Source organism: Chlorocebus sabaeus, chromosome X (genome assembly GCF_047675955.1).
Source record: "Chlorocebus sabaeus isolate Y175 chromosome X, mChlSab1.0.hap1, whole genome shotgun sequence".
NCBI lineage: Eukaryota > Metazoa > Chordata > Mammalia > Primates > Cercopithecidae > Chlorocebus > Chlorocebus sabaeus.
In genome coordinates this window covers 28411716-28437633 of record NC_132933.1, presented here as the reverse complement: position 1 = coordinate 28437633, position 25918 = coordinate 28411716, and the positions used below count along the sequence as shown (strand labels likewise).

Sequence of the window (25918 nt, the reverse complement as noted above, 5' to 3'; positions counted from 1 at the left end):
TCATAGAGCTAACTGATGACCCAGCAATTCTGTTCCTAGGTATATACCCCAAAAAACTGAAAACATGTTTATACACATACTTGTACATAAATGTTCATAGCAGCATTTTGACAATGGCCAAAAGGTAAAAAAACAACCCAAATGCCCAACAACTAATAAATAGGAAAACAAAATATCTGTATCCATACAATGGAATATTATATGGTTATCCCTTGATATCCTCAGGGTTGGTTCCAGGACTGCCTCAAACACCAAAATCTGAGCATTCTCAAGTCACTCATCTAAAATGACATAGTATTTGCATGTATCCTACACACATCCTCTGGTACAATTTAAATCATCTCTAGATTACTCATAATACCTAATATAATATAAATGTTATAGAAATAGTTTTATACTGTATTAGTTTTTAATTCATATTATTTTTATTGTTGTATTTTTACTTTCTATTGTTTTTTCCCCTAATATTATCAATCCACAGTTGGTTGAATCCACAAATGCAGAACACATAGAGGGCTGATTGCTCAGCCATAAAAAGGAATGAAGTGTTGATACCTGCTACAATGTGGATGAACCTTGAAAACATGCTAAATGAAAGAATCCAGTCATCAAAACCCACATATTGTATGATTCCAGTTATATGAAATATCCAGACAGGGGAAATCCATAGAGACAAAAATATACTAGTGTTTGCCAGGGATTGGGGAAGGGAAAATGGAGAGTAACTGTTTAATGGATATGGGATTTCCTTTAGGGGCAATAAAATTGTTCTGAACTTGACTTTGGTGATGGATGCACAACTCTGTGAACAGATAAAAAGCCATTGAATTGTATACTTTAAATGGGTGAGTTTTATTGTATGTGAATTGTATTTCAATAAAGCTAATTTAAATAAAGTCTAGTTCCAGACCCAGACTCAGGTCCCAGCTAAAGCTGCATCTCCAGATCCTGACTCAATCATGGAGTGTTAATCTTGATTAGTATAAGTGGATTATGGTAATTTTGTGTTCTTTTTGCAAGTGACTGGCTAAGGAAGAGTGATGTGACCTAATTCTGTCCAATGAGATGTGAGACGAAGGCTCCTTGCGGTAAAGAGGTGAGGAAGATTTCTTAGCACTTAAAAAGTAACAGGAATCAAGTAGATTTTTTCTGCCTCTTTCTGCATTGTTGTATGAGGTTGTCATGCCTGAAGTTGCTTCAGCCATGTTAATATTATGAGGGGCAAACTACTCTAGATACTGTAGATGGAAGAGTTAGACTGGATTCATGGTGAATAAGCATATGGAATGGGGATGCCACCTAATGAAGCATTTGTGCCCTTTCAGAATTAAAATCCATAAAACTAAGATAATTTTCCTATTTCTTTTTACTTTATCACTATAGCTTCTATCACTGATGATGTGTGACACAGAATGTATCTCTTCTACTTCCTCAGTAACTCACTCACTGCAATATTGTATGTGCTCTTTCTACCCCACTGAAGTTGCTCTTTAAATAAAGTTCACCAATGTGCCAAAGCCAGGTGCTTTTTTTCCATTTTCAGCCTATTCAGCTTTTCTGCAATATCTGATGGTGCTGACCACCTCCACATCTCTTGATTCTCTCTCTTCCTTTAGATTCTGAAACATTAAATTGTCCTGATTCTCATTCGTCTTTCTGTCGTTTCTCTAACATTTTCATTGGCTACTGTTCCTTCTCCAGCACCTCAAGTCTTTTGTTCAATCCATTTTATTTTGTTTTGTTTTGCTGGCTTTCTATATTCCCACCACGGGCAATTGTATCCGTTGCCACAACTTCAATTAACATCTAAATTTGGAAGATACAGATGACTCCCATATCTACATCTGCAGCTCTAATCTATTTTCTAAACCCAAATCTCACAACCCCAACAGTCATCCCCCTTAAACACCTCAAAGACAACATGTCCAGAATAGAACATCTTTCCCCATCACAAACCTACTCTACTTCCTGAATGCCCAATTTCATTTAATAGCACCCACACCCTCGGTCACCCAAGATTGAAGCCTTGGAGTCATTCTGACCCTCTCTCTTCTCACTCTTAGTATTTCAGCTTCCCAGAGTTACCAGTGCTTGAAAAGTCAACCATCACAATGTCTGTATCATATATCCATATATCCATCTCTTTCTGCCCCTGCTTCCACCACTTTATCCAGGCTAACATTAACTTTTTCCTGGGTTGTGCCAACAGCCTCTTAAATGGTATTACTGCCTTTAGCCTCTCTGGATGCTATAAAATGGATATAGCTATTATCTGGAAGCTGGACAGAACTCAGTAGTGGCAGTTTGTGTTTGTTGGACAAGAACTGCCACAGAGAAGTGATTCTTTTCTCAAAGGGCCTTTCTTGCCTCATATTGCCCCACTCATCCTAGGATCTGTGTCATTGGCTAGTGAGCCACTCTTGCAACAGGTTGTCATGACCAGATAACTTACTTGGCATCGTCAATGACATCATAATAATTATCTAGAATGCATCAATAGTAAATAATCAAGAGAAATCAGTATAACTATTATATTTAGGTTGGCTATTAGGAACAAAAATAAAGATGCCCTAGGGTATTTTTAAGGATGGAGCAGTTCATGTTCCTTCAGGTAAAGTAAGTTTGACATGACATTCAGATCCGAGAAAATAAATGTTTAACAAATATCCATGAACTCTGCTTAATGTTTAGCCTGATACTAACTCTTCGGAATATGGTTTTAACAAATAGACTGTTTCTCTTCAGAGAAGCCTGTTTCCTAACAATAGCCATGTTTTCCAATTTGGATTTTTTTAAAACAACATATAAAAAGTGTTTTTGTCACTTTTTCCTTCTCATCCTTTCTTCATTCAATATAATTTTTAATGTATACATTAATAAATTATAAACCACTGAAAATATTTAATAAAATATACTATATGTGTCTTGTCACCTGTTTGCATAAGGATTTATTTTGCTATTGGTGATAATTTAAGTCTGTTTCCTAACAACTAATTCTAACATATCTTAGTACTACCAATATCTGTGGAACTCTTAAAAGGCTGTATCGACACAACACTGAAACTTCCAACTGCAAAGCCAAATTTTTAGGTAATCTACAAGCTGGTTTGCCTGTAAGCCATGAAACAACAAGCTTAAGTGATTTTTTTCTGAGTGTAATTAACACATAGTGCTTATGTAATAATGAGCTGATTTGGAGAGGAACAAGTGAATTCAATCAAACTGGTTGTTTTCATAACAGTTCCAAGTCAGCTAATTTCCAAACAACTAGTTACTTGGCTGATTTCAGCCATGTATGTACGCAGAGCCTGAACTGACCATTTGTTTAAGTGATTGATAAATATAGCTAACTGCAATACCCTTCTAAATGATAAACCCTCACCCTCCTCCAGCCACTTTCAATCTCTCTCATAATACTATTTGACCATGTCATACCTGCCTAAAATTCTCAAACTATTTATTCTTGCCTATCAAATAAAGTCTGAGGCTTTCGTTATGTCATTCTGCCCAAGTGGAATATTTTCACTACTCTTTTTAATCTCTCCAGATTGTAGATTTTCCTCAAGCTCTAGTGTCTCAACTCCTCTACAAAGTCATCAACAAATAATAGAGGCTACACTAAATTTATCTTTTCTGAATCTGTATTGTACTTGAAGTCTAAAGCATGTAAGGATAACATTTGAAATGTCAAAATTATTGCTTTGCACCTGGCAGAGCACCTATCAAAGAACCTAGCACATAGTAGACAGTTCATGAATACTTGCAAACTTGCTTCATTGACTTTTTTCATTGGACTAAGAATGCACCTAAGGCATAATTGCAACCTTCCAAATTATACTTCATTGAGTAAATAACAGGGAAAAGTTCTTTTCCTCTGTGTCTTTAATTCTGTACTGACTCATTAATCTGTATAAGTATGCCATAGTTGTAAGCACTGTTCTATTACTGAAGACATACCAGAGCAGAGTCAATATGTATTGTCCTGAGTACGGTAAGTTTCTGGAAAAGGAATATGGCTTACATCCAATACCAGCCATCACCTCCATTCAACTTCTACCAAAAAGGTGTTCATTACTGAATATCATGTTCATGACTAGAAAACATCCAGAAGGACAAGGGATGCTAAAGCTGGCATAAAAAGCTGTCAGTGACACAACTGACATTGAGTGTCTGTCATTACAGATTAGTTTACAGTGAGAAAGTGATTCTCCTTCACATTATCTAGACCATCAAAATAAACCTTCTCTATTAATTTGCATAGCCTCTAGTTAACAACATTATATCAATTCTTAACATCATTATGAGGATGGAAGAGACACAGGAAGAGAAGGCAGGAAAGAACGGAAAGGAAAATGATTGGTTTTGCATATTAAACATCAATGGGCAGAAAGTTGGATTTTTGCCACATTCTCTGGCTCTATTAATAGCCACTATACCCTTGATTCAAAACAAAACCATTAAACACTAATACAGAAACATGTATATGCAGATCTGAGACATTATTTTATTTATAAGATGTCCTCTCCATAGGAAGCCTAAATTACTACACTGCATGAAATTTTAAAAAGTGGAAAAAGAAAAATTCAGACACCTGCATCTTAAATGCATCACAATGACAGGTAATGTTCCTTGATGTGGTGAGACTCCCATGGATACAGGTAAGGGGAAGAGAAGCAGAGATGCTTTTAATGACAGTGGGAAGACAAAAGCTGAGCTGCTTTTCTGCTTAACTTCTGAAAGCCTGGTGGCACAGGGCCCACAGTTCAGGAAGAACATTATGCTAACTTCTTAACTTTGCTTCAGTGGAGAACTCAGGTGGTGAAAATTACATGGATATTTCTTTTGGAAAACATTTTTTCTTTTCCCTATTCACTACATAGTTTATCACTGCATGACTAATAAATTAGTCACATTTTCAAGCCATCATGGTTGGCTTGAGTTACTTTCTGGGTGCTTTAAACAGTCGCAATTCTTGCCATTGAAGAGAAAATAATGTTAGTAAAAAATAACTCAAATGATTTGATGCTGATGACATTTGAGTTTTGCAAATGTGGTGTATATTGAGCTAAAGCATGTTTTAAAAATGCATATGAGTATATAATATAGTATAGCAAGCAGAACAAATTAATATCTGTACCTCATTTTTTATACCCTATTCGTTAAGGAGTAGACACTAATTATATATACTGCTTTAAGTAAAAACAATATTACATATATGCATTGGCTCTTTTCATTTACACTTGATAACTGTAAAACATCATAACCTTCTTAGAAAATAACATGTAAGTTCAAATGAAACAATTTGAAGAATGCTGTGTTCACACTAGAAAATGATTGTTTACAAAATTTAACCATATAGTGAGTTTAAACAGCAACCTCATCCAACTTACCAACCATTATTATTACTAATAATAACAAGCCCTCTGTCCATTTTTCTCCATTTTCTATAAAGTTTTTCTATATACACTATCTTGATTTTTCACCACAAGTGCCTTGGGCAATAAACTAGAAAATAGAGTCCTGGAGAGGTTGTGACAACTTTTTCACCGCCACACTTTTAGTTAATAATAAAGTGAGCAACTAACATTTAAGGACTCAGTTTCCTAGTCTAATAAATTTAAGTGTAAAATGAGAGACTCAGGATGTTTGTGCTAGACCATATTGAATACTGAGGCTCAAATTTTAAATTTAATCTTACAAGGAGATTTTTGGAAAAACATGCTACCAAAAATATTTGGATGTGAAGGCTTGTATATCTTAATGTGTCCGTGAAATGACTTATGAATAATTGAAGGCGGGTAAAATTGCATATTAGGTGGTCCCTAAAAGGCTGGAACCATAAATTCCTTTTTACTCATAATCAAATCCTTATAAGGAGTTTGGTTTATGGCTTCATATATGGCACTGTTGTTATCTCATTGAATTTCACCTGCAGAAAACAAACATTGCAGTAGACTCCTGACAGACTTTGCAATTGGATTATGAGATATCTATATAAAGCAAATGTTCATTCTTTTCAGGATTTATTGCATGACATGCTTTCCCATTGACAAAATGGAGCAGCTTTAGGTGACCAAGCAGTCTCTTTAATATACTATGTAAAACCTGGATGCAGACAGTAGGCTATAAAATGAAAAACTGACTAAATATTTGGCCTAAATTAGCCTGAATAATAGAAAGAACATAAAATCTGGAGGAAAACTGGATGAACTAAAGAATCCCAAAGTAGATTTGAACAAGCAGTCAGCAGTGTCCCGAAATTTATTATCGTAACTGTCAGTTGTGCAATAGACCATATGAAATGATTTGGTGATTTCAGTCTCATTCCCAATGGGTAAATGTTCACATCATTACAATCATTGTGAAAACAGGAAGCTTGTTTGCACTCTCAGTAGAGAAATCAAGAAACTAATGGGGCACAAAGAACCTATTCACTGGAAGTGGTCCCTCTAGGTGAGTCTGAGGGCACATTTTAGGGACAACAACTTTTCTTTTCATAAACTCTTGAGTATAAATACTCTGACTTCATAAAGAACTCTAGCCTACATGATTTGGTGCTTAAAAATGAACAATGGACAAAGGATCCACCAAACACAGAATGAGAGAGTAAAGCTTATATGTGGTAGAACTAGTGAAGCTGGATAATTTATTTTCTATATTATTTTTTCCTCCACCTCACTTCCTTCTTGTTAATTCATAAACATGGCATAGAAAACTCTGGATTTGGTGTGAGAAGACCTAGGGTTTCACCCATGTTTTTCAGTATCCTGCTTATCTAAATCTGGACAAGAAATCCCTCTATAAAGTGGACATGGTAAATTTTGCTGTGTGTGTGTGTGTGATAGGACTGGTGTTCAGATCCAATGAGGTAATAAATAGAAAAAGATTCAAGCAAACATTAAGTGATATGTAATGCAATGACTAAACTGAGAAGCTGCTTTGCTATATACATGCACTAATTGAATAGACTCAAGAGTCAGACCTCCAAACCCTGGCCATGATTATTACAATTTTCCACCTTCCACACAAAGTAAGAGGCCAGAATAAAGCAATCACGATTTTGTGTCAAGGGATATATCTGGAGATTGTTATATTCAGTCAAACCCACTTATACTGCTTTGTAGACATGCTTATGTGTGTGTATGTGTGTGTGTGTGTGTGTGTCTTTGTGTTTGTTGTATTGTACCTCTACAGCAAGATATAAGGAACTCATAGCTAAGAGTAAACATATTTATCAGCATCTGTGTCTTTAGTGTCTCTTTCTCAGATAACAGTATTTAATAGGGTTCTTAAGTCTTCTGGAATTGCACATTGTATGTTTTCAAGAGTTGCCTAGGGCACTTGCCATTCTGCACTTATTTCAACCTCAGAGCTTAGCACAGGTCCTGGTACATGGTTAGTGCATAGTAAACTTGCTGGATAAATGCAGAGATCACCCTTTTGCTCTGTGTTTCCTCAGTCCCTGTACATACTTTCTACTTAGATTTGTTGTCCATACCAAGGTACTTGTATTGTCATTGTTTGTATTTAGTGTTTTCTGTGTGTGGCAAACACATTCTAGTGTGACACTCACGAAGTCTTGCCCTTGTGTAATACCTTCCCCATGAGTGTGGGCAGAACTTATAACTTATTTCTACCCAACAGAATATGGCAAAGGCAAAAGGATTTTCTATTTGTATTAGAGCCCCAGTCAGATGACTTTGACTTAATCGGAAATCATCCTGGGTGGGCCTGGCCTAATCAAGAGAGTCCTATAAAAGGGGGTTAAAGTCACTCCTGAAATTAGAGATTTGAAGTAGCAGAGACTATCTGTCTCAATTACCAGCTTTGAAGAAACAAGCTGCCATAAATTCTATACCTACAAAGAAATTAATTCTGCCAATAATCTGAGGGAGTTGGAAGTGGACAAGTCCCTAGTTGACCTTCCAGATGAGAATAAGCCCAACCGACATCTTGACTGCAGCCTTGTGAGACTGAGCAGAAAAACCACTAAGTCATGCCCAGACTTTTGACTTAAAGAAACTGTGAGATAATAAATTGGTGTCATTGCAGCCACTTAGTTTGTGATGGTTTGTTACACAGCCACAGAAAACCAGTATCTCGTGTGTGTGTGTGTGTGTGTGTGTGTGTGCAGATCATATTTTTTCTCATAGAGGGTAAGCATTTTGAGGGAAGAAGTCATATATTTTGCTTTTGCCTCTATCTCAGTGCCTAGTGCCCAGCCATGTATACCCCAGGAATATCTGCAAGTTGAAATAAATTGTTTCTACTTATGATCACTAGGTATTATATTATAACTCCCGCTAAAGCTGTTTTCTACTGAGAAAGTAAAAAGCAATATACTGACTTCTGTTTTGTCACATATTTGTCAGCAGAGTGGCAAAAATTAGACACATATGAAAAACAGTGGGAGTTGTATACCTACTTATCAATGCATGAAGCTGAAAAATGACCCCATTCCTTTTAAAGATGGCAATAATGTAGGACAAAAAAAATAACTCAGAAATCCAATTACAATGAACTGGCTAACAAACTGGCTATGGTGGCCACACATGGCTGGTATAAATCAGACTAATTTTCTTCTTTCTTAGTTTGCTACACAGTCAGGCTTTGGCCTTGCTTTCAAAGGAACTGAGATATCTAGTTTATATCTGACCATCAGATACGTTTAATGGTCTTCATTTTATCTCAATACTAACTACCCTAAACCTACCCTAATCTGCACATCTAAGACACAATTCTTTCAATAGCTAAGTTTCTATTCAAAACCTTAACAATATCCTTGCCAATCAAAAGTCAGTTTCTTAAACTCAGAAACATATAAGAGAAGTCTAAATTAAGGTCCCATAGGAAAGAGCCAAAGGCCCAGAAAGTCATTTCTTCATTTTTTTTCATTCTCATTCTTCTTTTTATGCCTGGCTTAGTCTATTCATTACTATAAAGGGAAACAGTAAGTGTGGGAAATAACACAGAAATTCAAATGCTTTATGCTGTTTTTATTATAAAAATCTAACTGTACATTCTCATTTCAGTTGCAAAACCTATCAAACTTCAAATAGCTTAATATTATTGGACAAGATGAAAGGACATGAAGTGTTATCAGTGATTTCATGCTATTAATGTTGGGGTAGTGCCTATCATTAAGATAAGATACCAAATGACTCCCTCATTGGACTAGGTGCTGCTGTAAAATTTAAAGCTTGTGATTTAAGTTAAGCAAGGCCTTTATCTCCTTCTTAAAATGCAAACAGCACTGGGAGACTATCCCACTGAGCCTTAAGAGTCACTTATGGTTCCAAATGACTAAGTTTGTCAGTTCCTTTTCTTAGAGCAGGCCTTATGTTTTTGAGGGAGACGAGAGTAGACACAAAGAAAGAGGATAAATGTGAAGTCCCTGGTTGCCTGAAGGGAATAAGAGACATTCACCACTGATACTCGAAAAGTGCACCAGAAAAAGAAGTCTCCATTCCAGACTTTGCTGAATAAACTTGTATTCAAGCCTGAATGCAATGCAGTCTCCATTGTCTGTATTGCTATCTACTGCTATGAGTTGTAAGAGTTCAGTTTCAGATGCATATTCAGGGGTTTCCTCCCCTATTTTAATTAGTCATAAAATGAGTTCAGACAATCTCACCATTCCTAATACACATTCAAGAGAAAAGAACAAAAAGTGACTGTCTTAAATATATAGGACAGTTGAAGAAGTTGATTCTGAAGATTTCATGACAGGAAGAAAATAATTCCACAAGTTCCTCTTATAGACCAGCTCTCTCATCCTATGGGCTTCTTCACATTTATAAAATGCTCAAGGGTGTATACCCTCTAGGGAATAAAATGGACTTGGAAGGTCAGTGATAAGCTAAAAACCTTATTACCACTCCAGTACCTTCTCATGAAATGCTTACCCTGAACATCCTGTAATCTAACTATACTATATCAGATAATCCCTCAGATATATCATAGATTGCATGTCTTTGTGCTTTTACTTTAATATATTTACTAGGATGCACTTCCCTACCTTTTCTGACAACCAAATTCCTAGTCATTTTCTAAAACTGTTGCCTTTCAGTAGTATATTCCCAGATATAAGCCATAAGATATAGTAAGATGCTTTCTTGTCTATGATTCCAAATCACTTCATATGTACCTCTATTACTGTTCTTATTAAATTATATTGTAGGAGTTATTTCGTTTGTTTGTTTTTATATCTATTATATCCCAAATTCCTCACTGTGAAGCAGTCAGGGCAAAAATTATTTTCTATCAATCTTTACATATGCCAGTTTCCCTCCAACTCACCACAGAATCTATCACAATTTTTAACATACAATGTGTGCTCAATTTATTTTAGCTGAATTAGATTGGAAAGTTGATATTAGAGGTCCAGAAAAAAAAAAAAGTAACCAAAGTAACACCTTCCTGTCAAACAAGGACTTGCTTCACATAAATTATACCCCCAGATCTAAAGACCCAGAAAAAGTATTTTTCATTGTAATATTAATTCAATTTAAGGGATCTAGAGGAATAATTTCAGAGGAGTTGCTATGGTTTGAATGTTTGTGTCCCCTGCCCCCACTCTAAATTCGTATGTTGAAATCCTAACACTCAATGTGATAGTATTATGAGGCAGAGCCTTTAGGAGGTGATTAGGTGATGAGGGCAGAGTCCTCATAAATGGGATTAGTGCCCTTATAAAAGAGGCCCTAGAGAGACCCTCACCTCTTCCAGCATGTGAGAATACAATGAGAAGTCATGTCACTGTCAAGTCACCAGAAAGCTGGCTCTTTATGAACCAAGAAGTCAGCCCTCACCAGACACTGAATGTGCCAGTGCCTTGGCGTTGGAATTCCCAGCCTCCAGAACTATGAGAAATAAATTTCTATTGTTTATAAGCCACATAGTTGATGGCCTGTTTGCTATAGCAGTTGAAACAGACTAAGACAGAAAGCCTCAATATACCATAAAAAGAGGCTATCTTTGTTCATACTTCAAGTTCTTTCAACCCAGGTGATAAATGATTATAATCTAATCCAAATCAATCGTCAATTTTATGTGCTTCAGAATATAACAGATTCCATGAAGAAAATAGAAGTAAAAGGCATATTTCCTGTATTCAAGATTCTTGCAATCTAGTTGGAGAGACAATTTTAGTGGACAAGAAAATATTTAGATAGCTAGATAAAAAGATTAGACAAGCACAATTATGCAGTATAAACATGCTAAATGCTGCATTCTGACTATAAAAATGCTGTAAGGACTTTTAAAAATGAGAAAATCAAGTTGGAATCATGAACCTTGGAATGTTTCATGGGCCTTAAAGAAGAGAAAGAGCTTAATACTGCAAAGAACCTGTAAAGAGAGGTGGCCTAAGACTTTAAAACATCTCAAAGAATTCTAGAGTATGCAAGGAAACTGAGAGATGATTCAACCTCAACCCCCCCCCCCATTGTAAACGAGAAGAAACCAACCCAGATAGAGCAATTGACTTGCCCAAGGTCCCACAGTGAATGTGGGCAATTCTGCATTGTTCCTATCACCTCAAGTTGTCTCCCACAGTCTTGCTTAAATTACATAGAAGCTGTTGTTTATTTTCCATTTATGTGGGAGAAGAAGAGCTCAGATGCATAATTTCTCACTAGGAAAAACGTCCTGTTAAAATATTGTCTAGACCAATTTTTTAAAAAAGGAACTGGAAATGTTGGCGGTGTAACCATAAAAACTTGAGTAAATCTACTGCATTTGAAAAACAGCAGAAAATGACTTCTGGAGAGAGGGAGGCGTGAAACTAGAATAACATATCTATTATAGACTTTGTGTTATAAAGATGTGAGTTACGTCATCATATGCATAGGGAATAGGATTTCCCCCGAAATATAGTTAAGCTTATTTTATGAATGAATTATACTCTTTCTTAAAATTGGCTAATGGTTTTTAAAAAAAAATGGCACTGCCCAGCAAATACTACACTAATATTGGCTATTTGAGAAAAAAGTTTCTTCCTTTTTTACATGCTAATTCTTGACATGCAGAACCAATTTTAATTTATGTTCTGGCAGTATCTCAGCTGCAAGAAACTGAGGGTGCCGACATCTGGCTTGATAAACCACATAGCTGTAAGCAAGCTTATAAATTAAATTATTTAAGTATCCCCATTTAATTTTCAACATCTCTAAGGACAGGATGACAGACTGAAATGTGTCAAACCCAAAGAAACCAGCCTAAGCTCATCTCAAACACAACACTTAAAGTAATTCAATAATATTCCACATTCTATAAACAGACATGAAAATTCATTTCACCCTATCAATATAATTTGTGGTGCCCAAGTAGAATCATGTCATGCTATCCCACGAGAAATATAATTTAGCAAGAACATAAATTTTTCTGTAAGATTCAATGATTGCCTTAAATATATGGCCATGTGGAAAAATCTCAGCATGTTAGGTGCAATCCCCCCAGTTTAATATATTAAAGTGAATGAGGCAAGTCATCAGGAGACTTTTGTTCTCTTTTGGGACAGTACAGTTGTCACTATCATTGGTGCTTATTCATTAATTCATTCAACATATATTCATTAAATACTACTAGTACTAAGTATAGTGCTAGGTTCTAGGAATCCATTAGTGTTAAAGCCTATGTAGTCTCCATTGCCATGGAGCTTATTGTCTCGCCCTCACTAGATAAAATGTCCTGATTGTCCCTTTAAAGCATTGGAACTCATTAATTCTGGATCAATTTCAGTCCCCTTCCCTCTTATAGCTCATGAAAGACATGCACATAACACTGAGTCTGATAAAAATATATACACTTGAAAAGAATATAGGTATATATCTGACTGCCAAAGAGATGGATGCACACATGCAAGAAAGATAAACTCATAAAGGCTGGGTTCCAAAAGTGCTCATTGTTGCTAGAGGCAGGAGGTAACCTGCACCTCAATCACAAAACCAAAATACCCCGAATCCCTGCTATGGGCAAGGCCACATACTAAGCTTTAGAGGGCAATTAATGAGCAAGATGTTAAACTGTCTAAATTAGAGATAGGCTCATGGCAGTGGTACAGAAAATAAAGGATGGAAATAAAGGACATTACAAAGCAATGATGGAACCTAATGACCGGTTAGGTATGGAGAACAAAGTACAAGAAGAAAGGAAAGAAAGCCTCAGGTTTTAAGCCTGGGTAGCTGGAAGAATGATGGTATCATCGACAGAAACTGGGAAGTTGGACAGGTGATCCAACCTTGGAAATATGTGCTCACCATCAGAAACGCAATGAGTTTCAGATATCAGCAGAATATCCAAGTGTACATGTGTGGCAAGAGGCTGGAGACATGGGACCACAGTGTAAGAAATATTTTAAACATTATTTATATAAGAAATGGCAGTTAGAGTTATAAAGGTAGATGAAATCCCCGAGGATAAAAAGGCAGAGGGAGAAAAACAAATAATGAATCTCAAGTACATTCACAGTTTGAGTATAGGAAATAGAAAATAAGCCAGAAAGAAATGTCCATGTTCTTTACTCAAGGAGGCTTCATGGGAAGTAAACAGCACTGATATCAGACAAAGAGAATTTGGCTCATTGGAATGGTGCTATGGGTAAACAAAGGATTAGGGCATACCAGAAAATGGAGTTAAACTGATTCACTATATTGTGGCCCTTTCTACTGCAAAATATATCTACCAGACTCATATTTTAGTGGGGTCACATTAGAATCCTTTACTTGAGGTATTCCACAATAAAAACATTCCTTGAGCAGTAGTCTAAAATTCATCTGCCATATCTAAAGGCCCAATCCAAGATGCAGATACCTCAACTTAAGAAGTCCTAAATGCGGGCATTCCAACAAGAGAAAACAGATCAGATTTAAAGAAACTAGAATTATCCTGTTGACAGAGTTAGTAACAAATGAAGACTCAAGGGAATAGTAGCTGAATACCCTGAATACTGGCCTTACCACTTACTTACTGTGTAACATCACTCAAATTACTTTAACTGCCCTTAGCCTTAGTATTCTAAACTTGCAAAATGGAGATGATAATTGTACAACCTTCATAAAGTTATTGTGGAAATTAAATAACACTTTAAAATGAATAGCATAGTACTTAGCACACAGTAATTGCTCATAACTCGCTAGATCATACACATGTGCACACATACAAGTCAATGGGCAACACACAGAGAAGTCTACATAAGGAAGAAAGTGGCTTGAAAACTGAACTGTCTACTATAACTTAAAATACCAACTATGTCAATCACATAAGATTATCTATGTCCTCAAGAGATAAGTGGAAAAAGAAAGGTTAGCAGTTTTTGCTAAAGACCTACTAAGTTTATCAGATAAAAAACACAAACTCAAGAATGAGATGAGAAAATACAAAATGAAGAAAGCATATTCACCCTTTCAGGAATGAGGCAAAAGAGAATATTCTCATGTGGTTTGGCAAACTGGAAATTTAATATGAGAAAGTATTATTTTAAAAATATTCTATATGCAGTCCTGTTTATAATTTTAGTCTTATCCAAAAATATTATTATTAAATAAGTGATATTATGACACTGGAAGTAACCATTAGTGCATGCTATGTGGATACCAAAGTATTCAAGGACACTTATTTCTATCATAAAATGACAAGTCACAGAGATTAAAGCAAAATGATAAAATAATCTACTTTGATTTCTATAACAAATTTGACATGAATTCCATGACATTCTCAAAAGCAATGAGAATAAAGGGCTTACACTAGAGTTCAGTAACCTCATTATACTGGAGGACCCCAAGAAGTCTGGAACAATACTAAGGAGGGTCACAAAGTAGAAAAAGGAAACAGGAAAAGATGTGTAGAGAAAAAATAAGGGGAGGTGAAAAAGGGGTAGAAGGGGGAAAAAAGCAATACCATCACAAATGTGTCCAGTTACTATTGTATAGTGCTTAGCACAGTGCCTGGCACAGAGTTAAATGCTGTATATATTTGCTAAATAAAGAATTTGGTATTCATAGCGCTAACGACATAACTTGCTTACCCTTTGTGTAGACTTTCACATGTTTGAAAGCAGAAGCCTAGGGCAAATGATTTCTCAAGGTCCTCTGAAGCTTGGTTTTTTCATAGTTCTGTTTTCCATCATTTTAAGAGATTTTACTATAGGAAAAACACTGATGGTATTGTCAACATAACAGAATCCTGTTTTCTACGTCATCACTTTCCATTTTACCTAAATGTATAATAGGACTATATTTTTCTAACAGCCAGCACTCATTTGGTAGACTTTTTAGAATTTGTAGGCATTATGTATTTCATCTGATACTATACACATTAACAACTTGTATTATCCTTTAAAAAGCCCATTCATTTGTAAGATAGCCCTGTTAGTAAGCTCTACTGTAAATCATTTGGTACACAGAACTCTGTGTTCCCATCAGTAATGAAGTAGGCATTTTTATTCAAATGTTAGCAGGATGTTCAACTCCCAGGATAATGATTAAGCGAAGATCTCCTTTTTTATTCTGCAGACAAAGCAGTTACCATACTTACAGTTTAGGCTCTCAGGGACAAAAATCTTAATGGAGGCCAAGATTTTCTCATACTTTATGGAAATAACCTTTTAAAAAGTTTTCATTCTGTGGTCCCTCTCTATGGCAATTCTCATTTCTTTTTCCTGGGGTCAGAACATTCTTGACAGGTTTCCCACTCCCATGCTATTCTTTAATACTATTGTGATTTCCACATTTATCTTTCTAATAAATATTTCATCTGTCTGAAGGAATAATCATTGTGTGTTTACCAAATGATAAAATGACTTACAAAAATGTACTTAACTGAAAATCAGCTTTTCTTAGAATTACTAAAGGATCTTCTTAGAGCTTCTCCCTCTGCCTTTTCAAACTACTGTTCAGCAATAAGATGAATAATAACTTCATGTTCTTTTTTATGATTAAAACTATAAACTTGGTGCAAACTGGTACTCAGCTAGCACTCACGTTTTACAGTATGTAGATGTAAGCCTGGATCAGGCATGTATATAAGTGCATCTCTTATTCTGTGTTCATATACCATATACAAAATTTTAAGCATTAATAAGGGTGTTTTTGAACACAGGTGTAAAATTAAACAAAATTAAGAAAGGCATTGAAAACTTGTATTATTGATATTAAGTTATTGCAGGTTTACATCATACACCTAAAGGTTTACATATTATACCCATACCATTTAACTAGGTGAGCATTTTGCAAATAAGAAGAGAAAAAAAACAGTGATCTACACATTGTGACATTCAGCTATGTCACTTGAAGTGTACATTTTAAATTTAAAGTTCATGTGCAGTAGTACAGATTAGTCTGGGACAAAATAAGTAGCTGATGCATTCACAGAAAACAGCTATTTAAAGTCATATGAGTTGAACAGTTTCATCTGACATATATCAGACATCGAATGAAAACAGGACAATATTTGAAGGTCACTAGTTCAACATCTATACTATAGAAAAGACCCTTGCCACTTCAGATAGGGTGCCACAAAGCATGGGATTACATTGCCCCTTTGTACATATTTCAGAATTTTTGTAATTGTTTTATATTTTTCTTTACCTTTTAAAAAATATATATAGTGATTCTCAATATACTTTGGAAATATGTAAGGCTGAAGAAAGAGTGATTTCAAATTTATTAAGGTGAAATGGAGGTCTATGAAAAAGCTGGACTTTGTCTCACCCAAAAGACACATTTCTGCACTCAGCTGTCAGGTTAGCAATATCATGGGGCTGAAATAACACTCCTAAGGAATAACTTCTTCTCAGTAAGATTTCCCAGAAATGACAAGAGCCATTTCTATTAACTCTGATCCCATATCCTAAGTGTCCAATGTTGGACTTTTTGTTGATATACATGGATGCATTTCAGATCGTGGCTTATCTATAAACACGTAGCAAAACTCCAAGGTTTTGCTTTTAGTTTTGTAGTTGTTTTTCTTCCATATTTTTTTCTGGCATAAAATAATAAGTACTAAGGAATGCATCTTATTTTCCTTGAAAGATCAGAGCTAAGTGTTACAAGAAACTGAATTGAGTCTACAAGTTAAGGTTCTTTATGAGCCTTGCAGATGGAAGTGCATGAGTGGCTGTCTTATCCATAAATTACAAGTACATAATCAGTCTCTAAGATGAGCAGCCTTCAAAGGAGAATGAATGATACAGTTAAAAGTATCTTTTCAAGGAAGTTTTGGCAGTGAATGATTATAATTGACCATCTTATCATATTTTTGCTCCCCATATTAAGATGATTCTACAGCTTTGTGGAACTGCAAGCTGACAAGAAAATTGATAATTTTAATATGCTAGTGTATATATATATATAGATATAGATATAGATATACTATGTGCCAAAAATGACTGATTTACCAGTACAACTGCCCCCTTGAAACAAAACCAAGTCTATCGATTTAATCTTTTTTGTTTAGTATTCACTTCTACTGCTCCTCAAAATTCCCTGTATTATTTCTCATCTCACCATTGCATGTAGGTACTATATCTTGTTCTAAGATCTTTCCTTTGCCTACTCTCAACCTTAGAGAGATAGATTCAGTGAAATATCTGACCATTACTGAAATAAGTTACAAAAAAAAAAAAAAAATGAAAGAAAAGAAGAAAAAGGTCAATCTGTATGATACTCGCCTATTCTCCTCTACTTACCCACATGGATATTCTGCCATACTTCGATGTTTCCTTTTTGGTAAGGAAGTAATGTAGAGAAAGCTAGGTCACACGGGTGTTCAAGGGGACTTTTAAAATAAACGTGTTTTGGATTCACTGATCTATACTATAAAAAGGATGATTGTCAGCTATGAGCAAATTTAACACTCAAAAATCCTTATAGGACTAATAGCAAATATGCACATGATAGCTCAATCTAGCCTGGCATGGTGGCTCATGTATATAATCCCAGCTACTCAGGAGGCTGAAGCAGGAGGATTGCTTGAACCCAGGAGTTCAAGGCTGCAGTGAACAATGATTGTGCCATTCACTTCAGCCTGGGTGAAAGCATGAGACCTCCATCTCTTAAAAAAATTGACCTATATTTTGACTACTCCAGTTTTGCACAAAGAAGAGTTAATGTCCAACCTGAAATAAGGAAATGACATCATTTTAAATTAAAAACAAATAAACAAATACTAATGCCTAAATTATTTTTTCAGGTTTTCTCACTCAGATGTTCTGCTGGCTCACCAAACTCAACAGGTATAAAATGGAATCCATTATTCTAACCCCTCCCAGGGTTGTACTTTCACTTCCTGAATGTGAATGGCACCAAGGCATATAAATGGTGGTGGGCTGGGAGCAAGAGAAGCTGGTAGTACAAAAGTACAGAATCAGGTTGCCCAGAAGAAAGTCTAGGATCTGATCATAAATCTTGTTTAAAGATTTTTAAAGGCCAGGTGCTAATCCTGGTGCTTTGGGAGGCTGAGGCAGGAGGACAGCTTGGGGCCAGAAGTTCAAGCCTGGACAACCAAGTGAGACCCCATCTCTAAAAAAATAAATAAATAAATAAATAAATTAAGACTTTTAGCTACCCTCTCTTGCTATGGTTATGAACATTTTCTTTCTCAATTCAGCCTAAACTTGCTTTTAGTAATGCTGAATAGTATCACTATCTGACTACCCTTTCAAGCCAGAAACCTTTCCCTTATTACCATATCTAATAAGTGACTCATGCCTGTCAGTTCTACATAGCATATCTCAAATCCCATGGCTCTCAAAGTGTAGTGCCTGGACCAGTGGCATCAGCATCCCCTGGGAACTTGTTAGAGATGCAAATTCTTGGGCCCCATCAGACCAACTAAAACAGAAACTCAAGTGTAGAATCCAGCAATTTGTTTCTCAACAAGCCTTCCAAGTAATTCTGATGCACACTCAAGTTTGAGAATCACTGTTCAACTCTGTCTCTTTATTGCTATCACCATTGGCAATTGCCATCTGCCCCCATCATCTCTTATCTAGCTTTTAGCAATAGTCTCCTAACTGGTTTCTTGGTCTTTATATTTGATCCCTCCAATCCATCCTCCATACTACCACCTGGGTGGGCCCTTTATATCACAAACGTGATTATTGACCTCTTTCTCTAGTTCCTCCTTTCCTAGAGCAGTGACTTTTTTTTTTTTTTTTTTTTTTTTTTTTTTTTGAGATGGAGTCTTATTTAGTCTCCCTGGCTGGAGTACAGTGGTACAATCTTGGCTCACTGCAATCTCTGCCTCTGCCTGCCAGGTTTCTCCTGCCTCAGCCTCCTGAGTAGCTGGGATAACAGGTGCACACCACCACGCCTGGCTAATTTTTTTTTTTTTTTGTATTTTTAGTAGAGAGAGAGTTTCACCATGTTGGCCAGGCTGCTTTTCAACCCCTGACCTCGAGTTATCCACCTGCCTCGGCCTCCCAAAGTGCTAAGATTACATGCGTGAGCCACCGTGCTCGGCTGAGCAGTGACTTTTAAACCATGTTCCACCAGGTGTAGTGGCTACTGCTTGTAATCCCAGCAATTTGGGAGGCCAAAGCAGGAGGATCACTTGAGGAGTTGAGACCAACTTGGGCAACATAGTGAGACCCTATCTCTAAAAAAATAAATAAAATAAAAATTATGTCTATCCGTCTATCTATCTATCTATCTATCTATCTATCTATCTATCTATATTTAAATAAAATAAAATAATCAGTGTTCCTAGTCAGCCGTTTCAGGGGTTGCCCTTAAGCAAGAAAGGGGTTCGGTGGGCAATAAACCAAACTTAAAATTTCACAAGCAACATTAGAAAATCACTGGCCTACAGGAAAAAAAGAGATGCACCTTAGTAGGATACAAGCTAGGGAAATCCATCTATATCTGTCTCCAGCATACTTCTCTATCCTTATCTCTTCTCATGCCTACATTCCACATGATCCTCTACCTGTAAAGACTGATTGCAGTTTCCCTAAGAGACCAGGCTATTTGATATTTCTCTGCCACTTATTCTTTTGCTTAGAACATATTCTCATCCCTACCATTTTTTCATCTGACAATACCAAATTGCCATTCCCTATTCCCCAGCAGTCCACACTCATATGCCTGGCTCTATTATTACCAGCATTACCTCCTCCATGAAGCCTTTCCAGATATCTGCTTCTCATCTCCTTACCAGATGAAATTGTTTGCCCATCCTTTGTGCCCTTACTATAGCAATAATAGTGGCAGAAGTAATAGCTAATATTTATTGAGCATACACTATGTTATATGCCAGGCATTATGCAAGGTGTTTTATGAATTATTTGCATGCCATTTTCAACGCCACAACTCTATGAAGTATAATTATTATTCTCATTTTAGAGGTTAGGAGATTGAGATTTAGAGAGATTATTCTTAATCTACTTGCCCAAGCTGAACAGTCAGTATGTGGCCGAATTGGATCTTCTCACGGTTTTAAACTCCACAGCATATGCACTTACCCTCTACTACAAAATTAAAGAGGATACACTCAAGCTACAATATTTTTAAAAAGGAAGAAAAGGAGAAGAGAGGAGAGAAAGCATTCTGGGTTGCAAATAAACATATCTGAGAACTGGCCCTGAGCAACAGGCCACTAGCTTGAAACTTCAATTTCACACTATACTTAATACCCAACATTTAGATTGCCATGAAACCCATGCCAGGGTAACCTATTAGGATACTAGTGCCTATATCATTCTTCCTGCTGCAGGTGTTCCATAAAAGAAAAAAGATAATTTTTTACTTCTCACTTATCAACAAACCTTGTATCCTAGGCATCAATGTGGAGAAATAGGGGACAAGGGGATAGGAGGAAGGAGCACAAGTGGTCCACAGAAGGAGAGGGAAGGAGGACTAAATTCTCTCTGAAATTGGGAGTGGGAGTGTCAGAATTGCCAGGTTTTTCAGGGACCTCACAAATCGCTGTAGTTCTGATGGAGAAGACTGATATGGATATCTAGAAAAAATGGTCACTAGGTAAATAACCCTGTGCACCAATTTCAGCATGAAGAATGCCTTTCAGCAATCATGATCGACAGCTAGACTTCTCACATTTTCCAAACCTCAGTGTACTAGTTTGCCATTGCTGTTGTAATAAATTACCACAAAATTGGCAACATAAAACAATACAGACTAATCTTAGAGATTTGGGGGTCAGAAGTCTGAAGTGGGTCTTGATAGGTTAAAATCGGGGTATCAGCATGGCTGAATTCCTTCCTGGCGGCTCTAGGAAAGAATCAGTGTTCTTGCCTTTTCCACTTTCTAGAGGCCATCTACCTTCCTTGGCTCATGGCCCCTTCCTCCATTTTCAAAGCCAGTAAAATCAGGCCAAGTTTTACTCATGTGCCCATCTCTCTGTTTTTCTCTCTTTTGCCCTCTTCTTCCACTTTTAAACATGCTTGTAATTACATTGGGCCCACAGAGATAACCAGGATAATCTCCCTATTTTAAGGTCAGCCGATTAGTAACCTTAATTCCATCTGCAATCTTAATTCCTCTTTGTCATGTGACATGCCATATTCACAGGTTTCAGAGATCAGGACACAGACATCTTTTGGAGGGGGGGGCATTTCTCCCACCATAACCAATGCTTCCTGTAGATTCGAGTGGAGAGTTATTTTAGATTACACATATCATTGCCCTACTCAGTAGGTTTTGATATATGAATCTTTTAAACTTATTTTTAAAATGCCATGAGCAAGTAAATTCATAGAAACTCCATACCTACAACACTTGATTATTTTATTTCTCTGTGTATAGCACAGTCCCCAAGTCTCTATGATGAGCTTATGAGTGAGAACTATGTTCCATATTACTTTTTGTTTCCCCAGCACCTAGCACCATGCCTGGCACACTGTAGAGACTTATTAATGTTTGTCATAGTAATAAATAAATAAAAAGTGCTTCTTCTGGAAAAGAACATTTGTAGAGTTGTATTTGTAACTTAGTTCAGAGCTGTACATATCTTGAAAAATGAATCTAGTGCTAAAAAAGAGGGGAAAAAGCTGAACATACACTATCTAAAAATCAATTTAAAATAGATGTCAGAGGCATTTTTTATTATTTCTAAATTAGATCATTCATCAGTGGAATACAGAGCAAAAGAAAGGGAACTGCTCCCCTAAACCATATGAATTCTTTCTTGTATCTCATTTCAAATCAATAAGGTGAAAGTCTCTTCCAAAATATTATGATTCATGAACTTCATTTACTGCTCATTCTTTTGGTTTCATCAGAATAGCCACCTTAATGTAGTACTAGAATTGTTGATATTTTATTGCATTGCCATATCTCATTATTATGTATTAAATGCTATTATTTATGGTCACTACTTAATCTGATGTGAAACAGAAAAATTATTGAAGGCTCGGCACCTCAGAAGTAGGCATTTTATAGGGACAAAGAACTGACTGGGAAGTGTCAATGGTCCTTCAGCTGCCCCTCAGATCATTAACTCCAAGTGGTTATTTGTTCTCAGGTACTGTCCTGTGCCCAAGTTGTTACTGCTGTGATATGTAGATGAAGGAGAATATATTTTAAATCTTTTAATATGAATCAATGCTCATGAAGGGTGCCAGATTGAAAGCATTGGAGTCTGAAGTCATCAGGTTACGCACTTGGATGGTTTCAAGGTATAGAGAGATGCTTGACCTTGAACGACCATCATGCAAGAAGGTGAAAACATAGTTTGCTGAACTCCAACAGAATGGCAGAGAAGAAGCACAGCAGCATCCCAAAGTTAAGCATTTTTATTAAGGAGGAAGACTCGAGACTAGTAGCTAAACTTCAGCTTGAAACTATTTATTATAACACCAGTACCAGTACGCGTGGAGTGAGTGAGTGATAGTGGCATTAGAATATACAATTGCTTTAAATCAAGGAAAAATGAATATACTATTACAAACTCACTAAACCACTTAACAAGGAGCAATCTTTTAAATGGTGTGTGTATTCCAATTTAATCCCTAATCTTGATTCCATATTGCATATCTGAGAACAGCCCTGAATTTTCTAAAAATCATACAATGTTTGAACAGAAGGACAGTTGGAGTTGTTCAGCCCAATGTTTTTATAATAGACATAAGAAAACCAATGCTCAGAGTGGAGAAGTGACCTGATGAGAAATATATTACTAATATAAGACTGAGAGTAGAGCCCAGGTTTTCTGATTGACAAACAAGGGCTTTTCTACTACGTAATGTTGTCTTTCTAAAATAGGGAAACTAGGTGCTCTCTGAAACTTTTAAATATTTAGTGACAATTATTTTTATAAGTGTGCATTCTTTGGGTCTGTCAGGTATTTTCCTCTCCATTCTGATCCATTCACATTAGCTTAGTAAGACTAACATTGTCCACACATTTAAACTTCCTTAGTGTAAAAAATACCTTGCAATTAGTATTGTGCAACTGGCAGACTCACAATTACCAAATTAAAAAAATTATTTTCACAAATGACATTACATGCAAAAATTTTGACTTACTTTTTAAGTAAGTTTATCTTTTAATGTCATTTTATTTTCTGATCTTGCATTTTTTTTTCCTATAGTAATCTGAACTTTTCGGCAATAGTATTCCCTTAAAGACATTACCTCTGAAAGAAAGGCTAATAGAACTACATGTATAGTCAAAACTGACAAATCTGTTTTAAATTTCTGATACAGACTAATATCCAATAATTGGAGCCCAATTAATGAAACCCTTAATGAGATATTTGTGTTATATTTTTAGAAGGGCAACGCAAATTCTGAGAGTTTGCAGAATTCTTTTTTACATATTCTTAAAGAAAGTATCAAGTGATGCCAAAGACTTACCACAAATTCAGATCATCCTTTTGACTTTTTTACAGCTTGAAATGAGAATTCACATTTGATTAATGATGCATAGTACTGCAAGATATAGGTAGCAAAGGGAAAAACATCAATGTTTTCTATGCCTTAGTTACTAAGGACTGAACATTGAACAATATTTTAATAAAAAATAAAACCAATGAGGGAGATCCTTCATCTTGCCACGTTTTCTCACATAGTACACCTAACAGTGGACTGACTATACAGAAGCAAACATTCGCAATGCTCCACTTGAATTATACCAACACTGGCACATTTACCAGTAAAAAAGGCACAATAATTTTTGCCCAAAAGTTGCTCAATACCTGTTTATTGGACATATAGATGGAAAGATGGGTAGATGAAGAGAAGGTAGAATGGAAGGGTAAATAAATGAATGCAATACCTGTGTAAATACAAATATTTTACATGAGACTTTACTAAAGAATCAAAACATTCAGTTCAGGAGGGAAATATTTATGTCAGTAAAATTTTCTGAATGGAAATATCTGTTCCATTGATATGGACAAATATTTATTTGTAGTCACTAAGAACTACTAAATAGTTTTGCAAACATATTCTCTGGCTACTGCTATTCATATGCACTCTGCAGATATTCCCATTAGTTAAGAAGACTCCTGAATTTAGTAGCTGTATGTGGAAAAGGTCACAGAATTATTCAGACATGTAAGACAGCCTGAATATTTGTTTTTGTAAACACTAAAAATTATGAGGTACAGACACAAGCTTATCTATAAAATGGACAAATAGACTTTAAAAATTTTAAAACAATGCATTTCATTTACATGACATGCAATAAATATAACTGACTATATCATCAAAACATTCCATTCTTTTCACATTATGTAGCTATGTGTTCAATTCTCAAAGTAAAATTCAGTGTAAAATGCACATACCTTGATAGGTCCAGAAGTTATGGGAATCAAAAAGGAGACAGCGGAATAAAGGTCACCCTTGTAATTCCTGTAAACAAATTAGGCCAAATTATCCTTCAAACATATGTGCATGCAAATCCAAAGCAGTCCTTATACGAAAGAATGGAAGAGATACATGTGGGGCAGGGTTGGAAGTGGAGATGAGGGTTGTGAATATAAGAATATTCATTGTGCACGCCGGGCGCGGTGGCTCACGCCTGTAATCCCAGCACTTTGGGAGGCCGAGACGGGTAGATCACGAGGTCAGGAGATCGAGACCATCCTGGCTAACATGGTGAAACCCCGTCTCTACTAAAATACAAAAATAAATTAGCCGGGCGTGGTGGCGGGCGCCTGTAGTCCCAGCTGCTCGGGAAGCTGAGGCAGAAGAATGGCGGAATGGCGTGAATCCGGGAGGCGGAGCTTGCAGTGAGCCGAGATCGCGCCACTGCACTCCAGCCTGAGTGACAGAGCGAATTTCCGTCTCAAAAAAAAAAAAAAGAATATTCATTGTGCAATTCAGAAGAGACAAAGGGGTCCGTTTTTTAAAAGGTCTACTTGAAGTTCCAACTAATTATATTATTTATGCTGCTAAAAAAGGAATTTCTTAATTATAGAAGAGTATACCTGGAGGAGTATGAAATTCTCACCCACTCCACATAGACTTTCCCAACTGAACACTATTCAATTTCCTTTTTTTCTTTAATTTTCACTCAATATACCAGTCATTCTGAGATGAAATGCCCACAATTTTAAGGAGTTTCCACTCTAGTGTAAACAATTTATAGTAGTCCTAATTTCTTACATTAAAATTGTCCTTTACAATTTATAAATAAATTTCAGATATGTATTTCATCTATTTCTCAAACAACTCTAAGATTAGGAAACTAAGGCCCAGAGAGGTTAAATGGCTTTTGCAAACTCACATATGTGGTTAGTGGCAGAGCCAGGATTAGAATGCATGTCCCCTCACTTTTGGTTCAGTCCTTTTACCAACGTCCCATATGGCATCTTTTATTCAACAGGTATAAAATTGACTATAAAATGTGTCTCCACTATGGTTTGGATATTTTTGGTTTGGCCCTGCCAAGTCACATGTTGAGATTTGATACTCAGTGCTGGAGGTGGGGCCTGGTGCCAGGTGTTTAGATCACGG

General features: G+C 36.2%; 1 protein-coding gene across 1 annotated transcript in view; it reads right to left on the bottom strand.

Moving 5' to 3' along the window:
* The window catches only part of LOC140710693 (teneurin-1-like), a 337413-nt gene that overhangs the window by 293698 nt on the left and 17797 nt on the right, over positions 1–25918 (bottom strand). The window contains exon 2 of the mRNA XM_073013097.1: positions 24745–24811. The gene's annotated coding sequence lies outside the window, so the exon portion shown is untranslated. The remainder of the gene's footprint in view (positions 1–24744; positions 24812–25918) is intronic.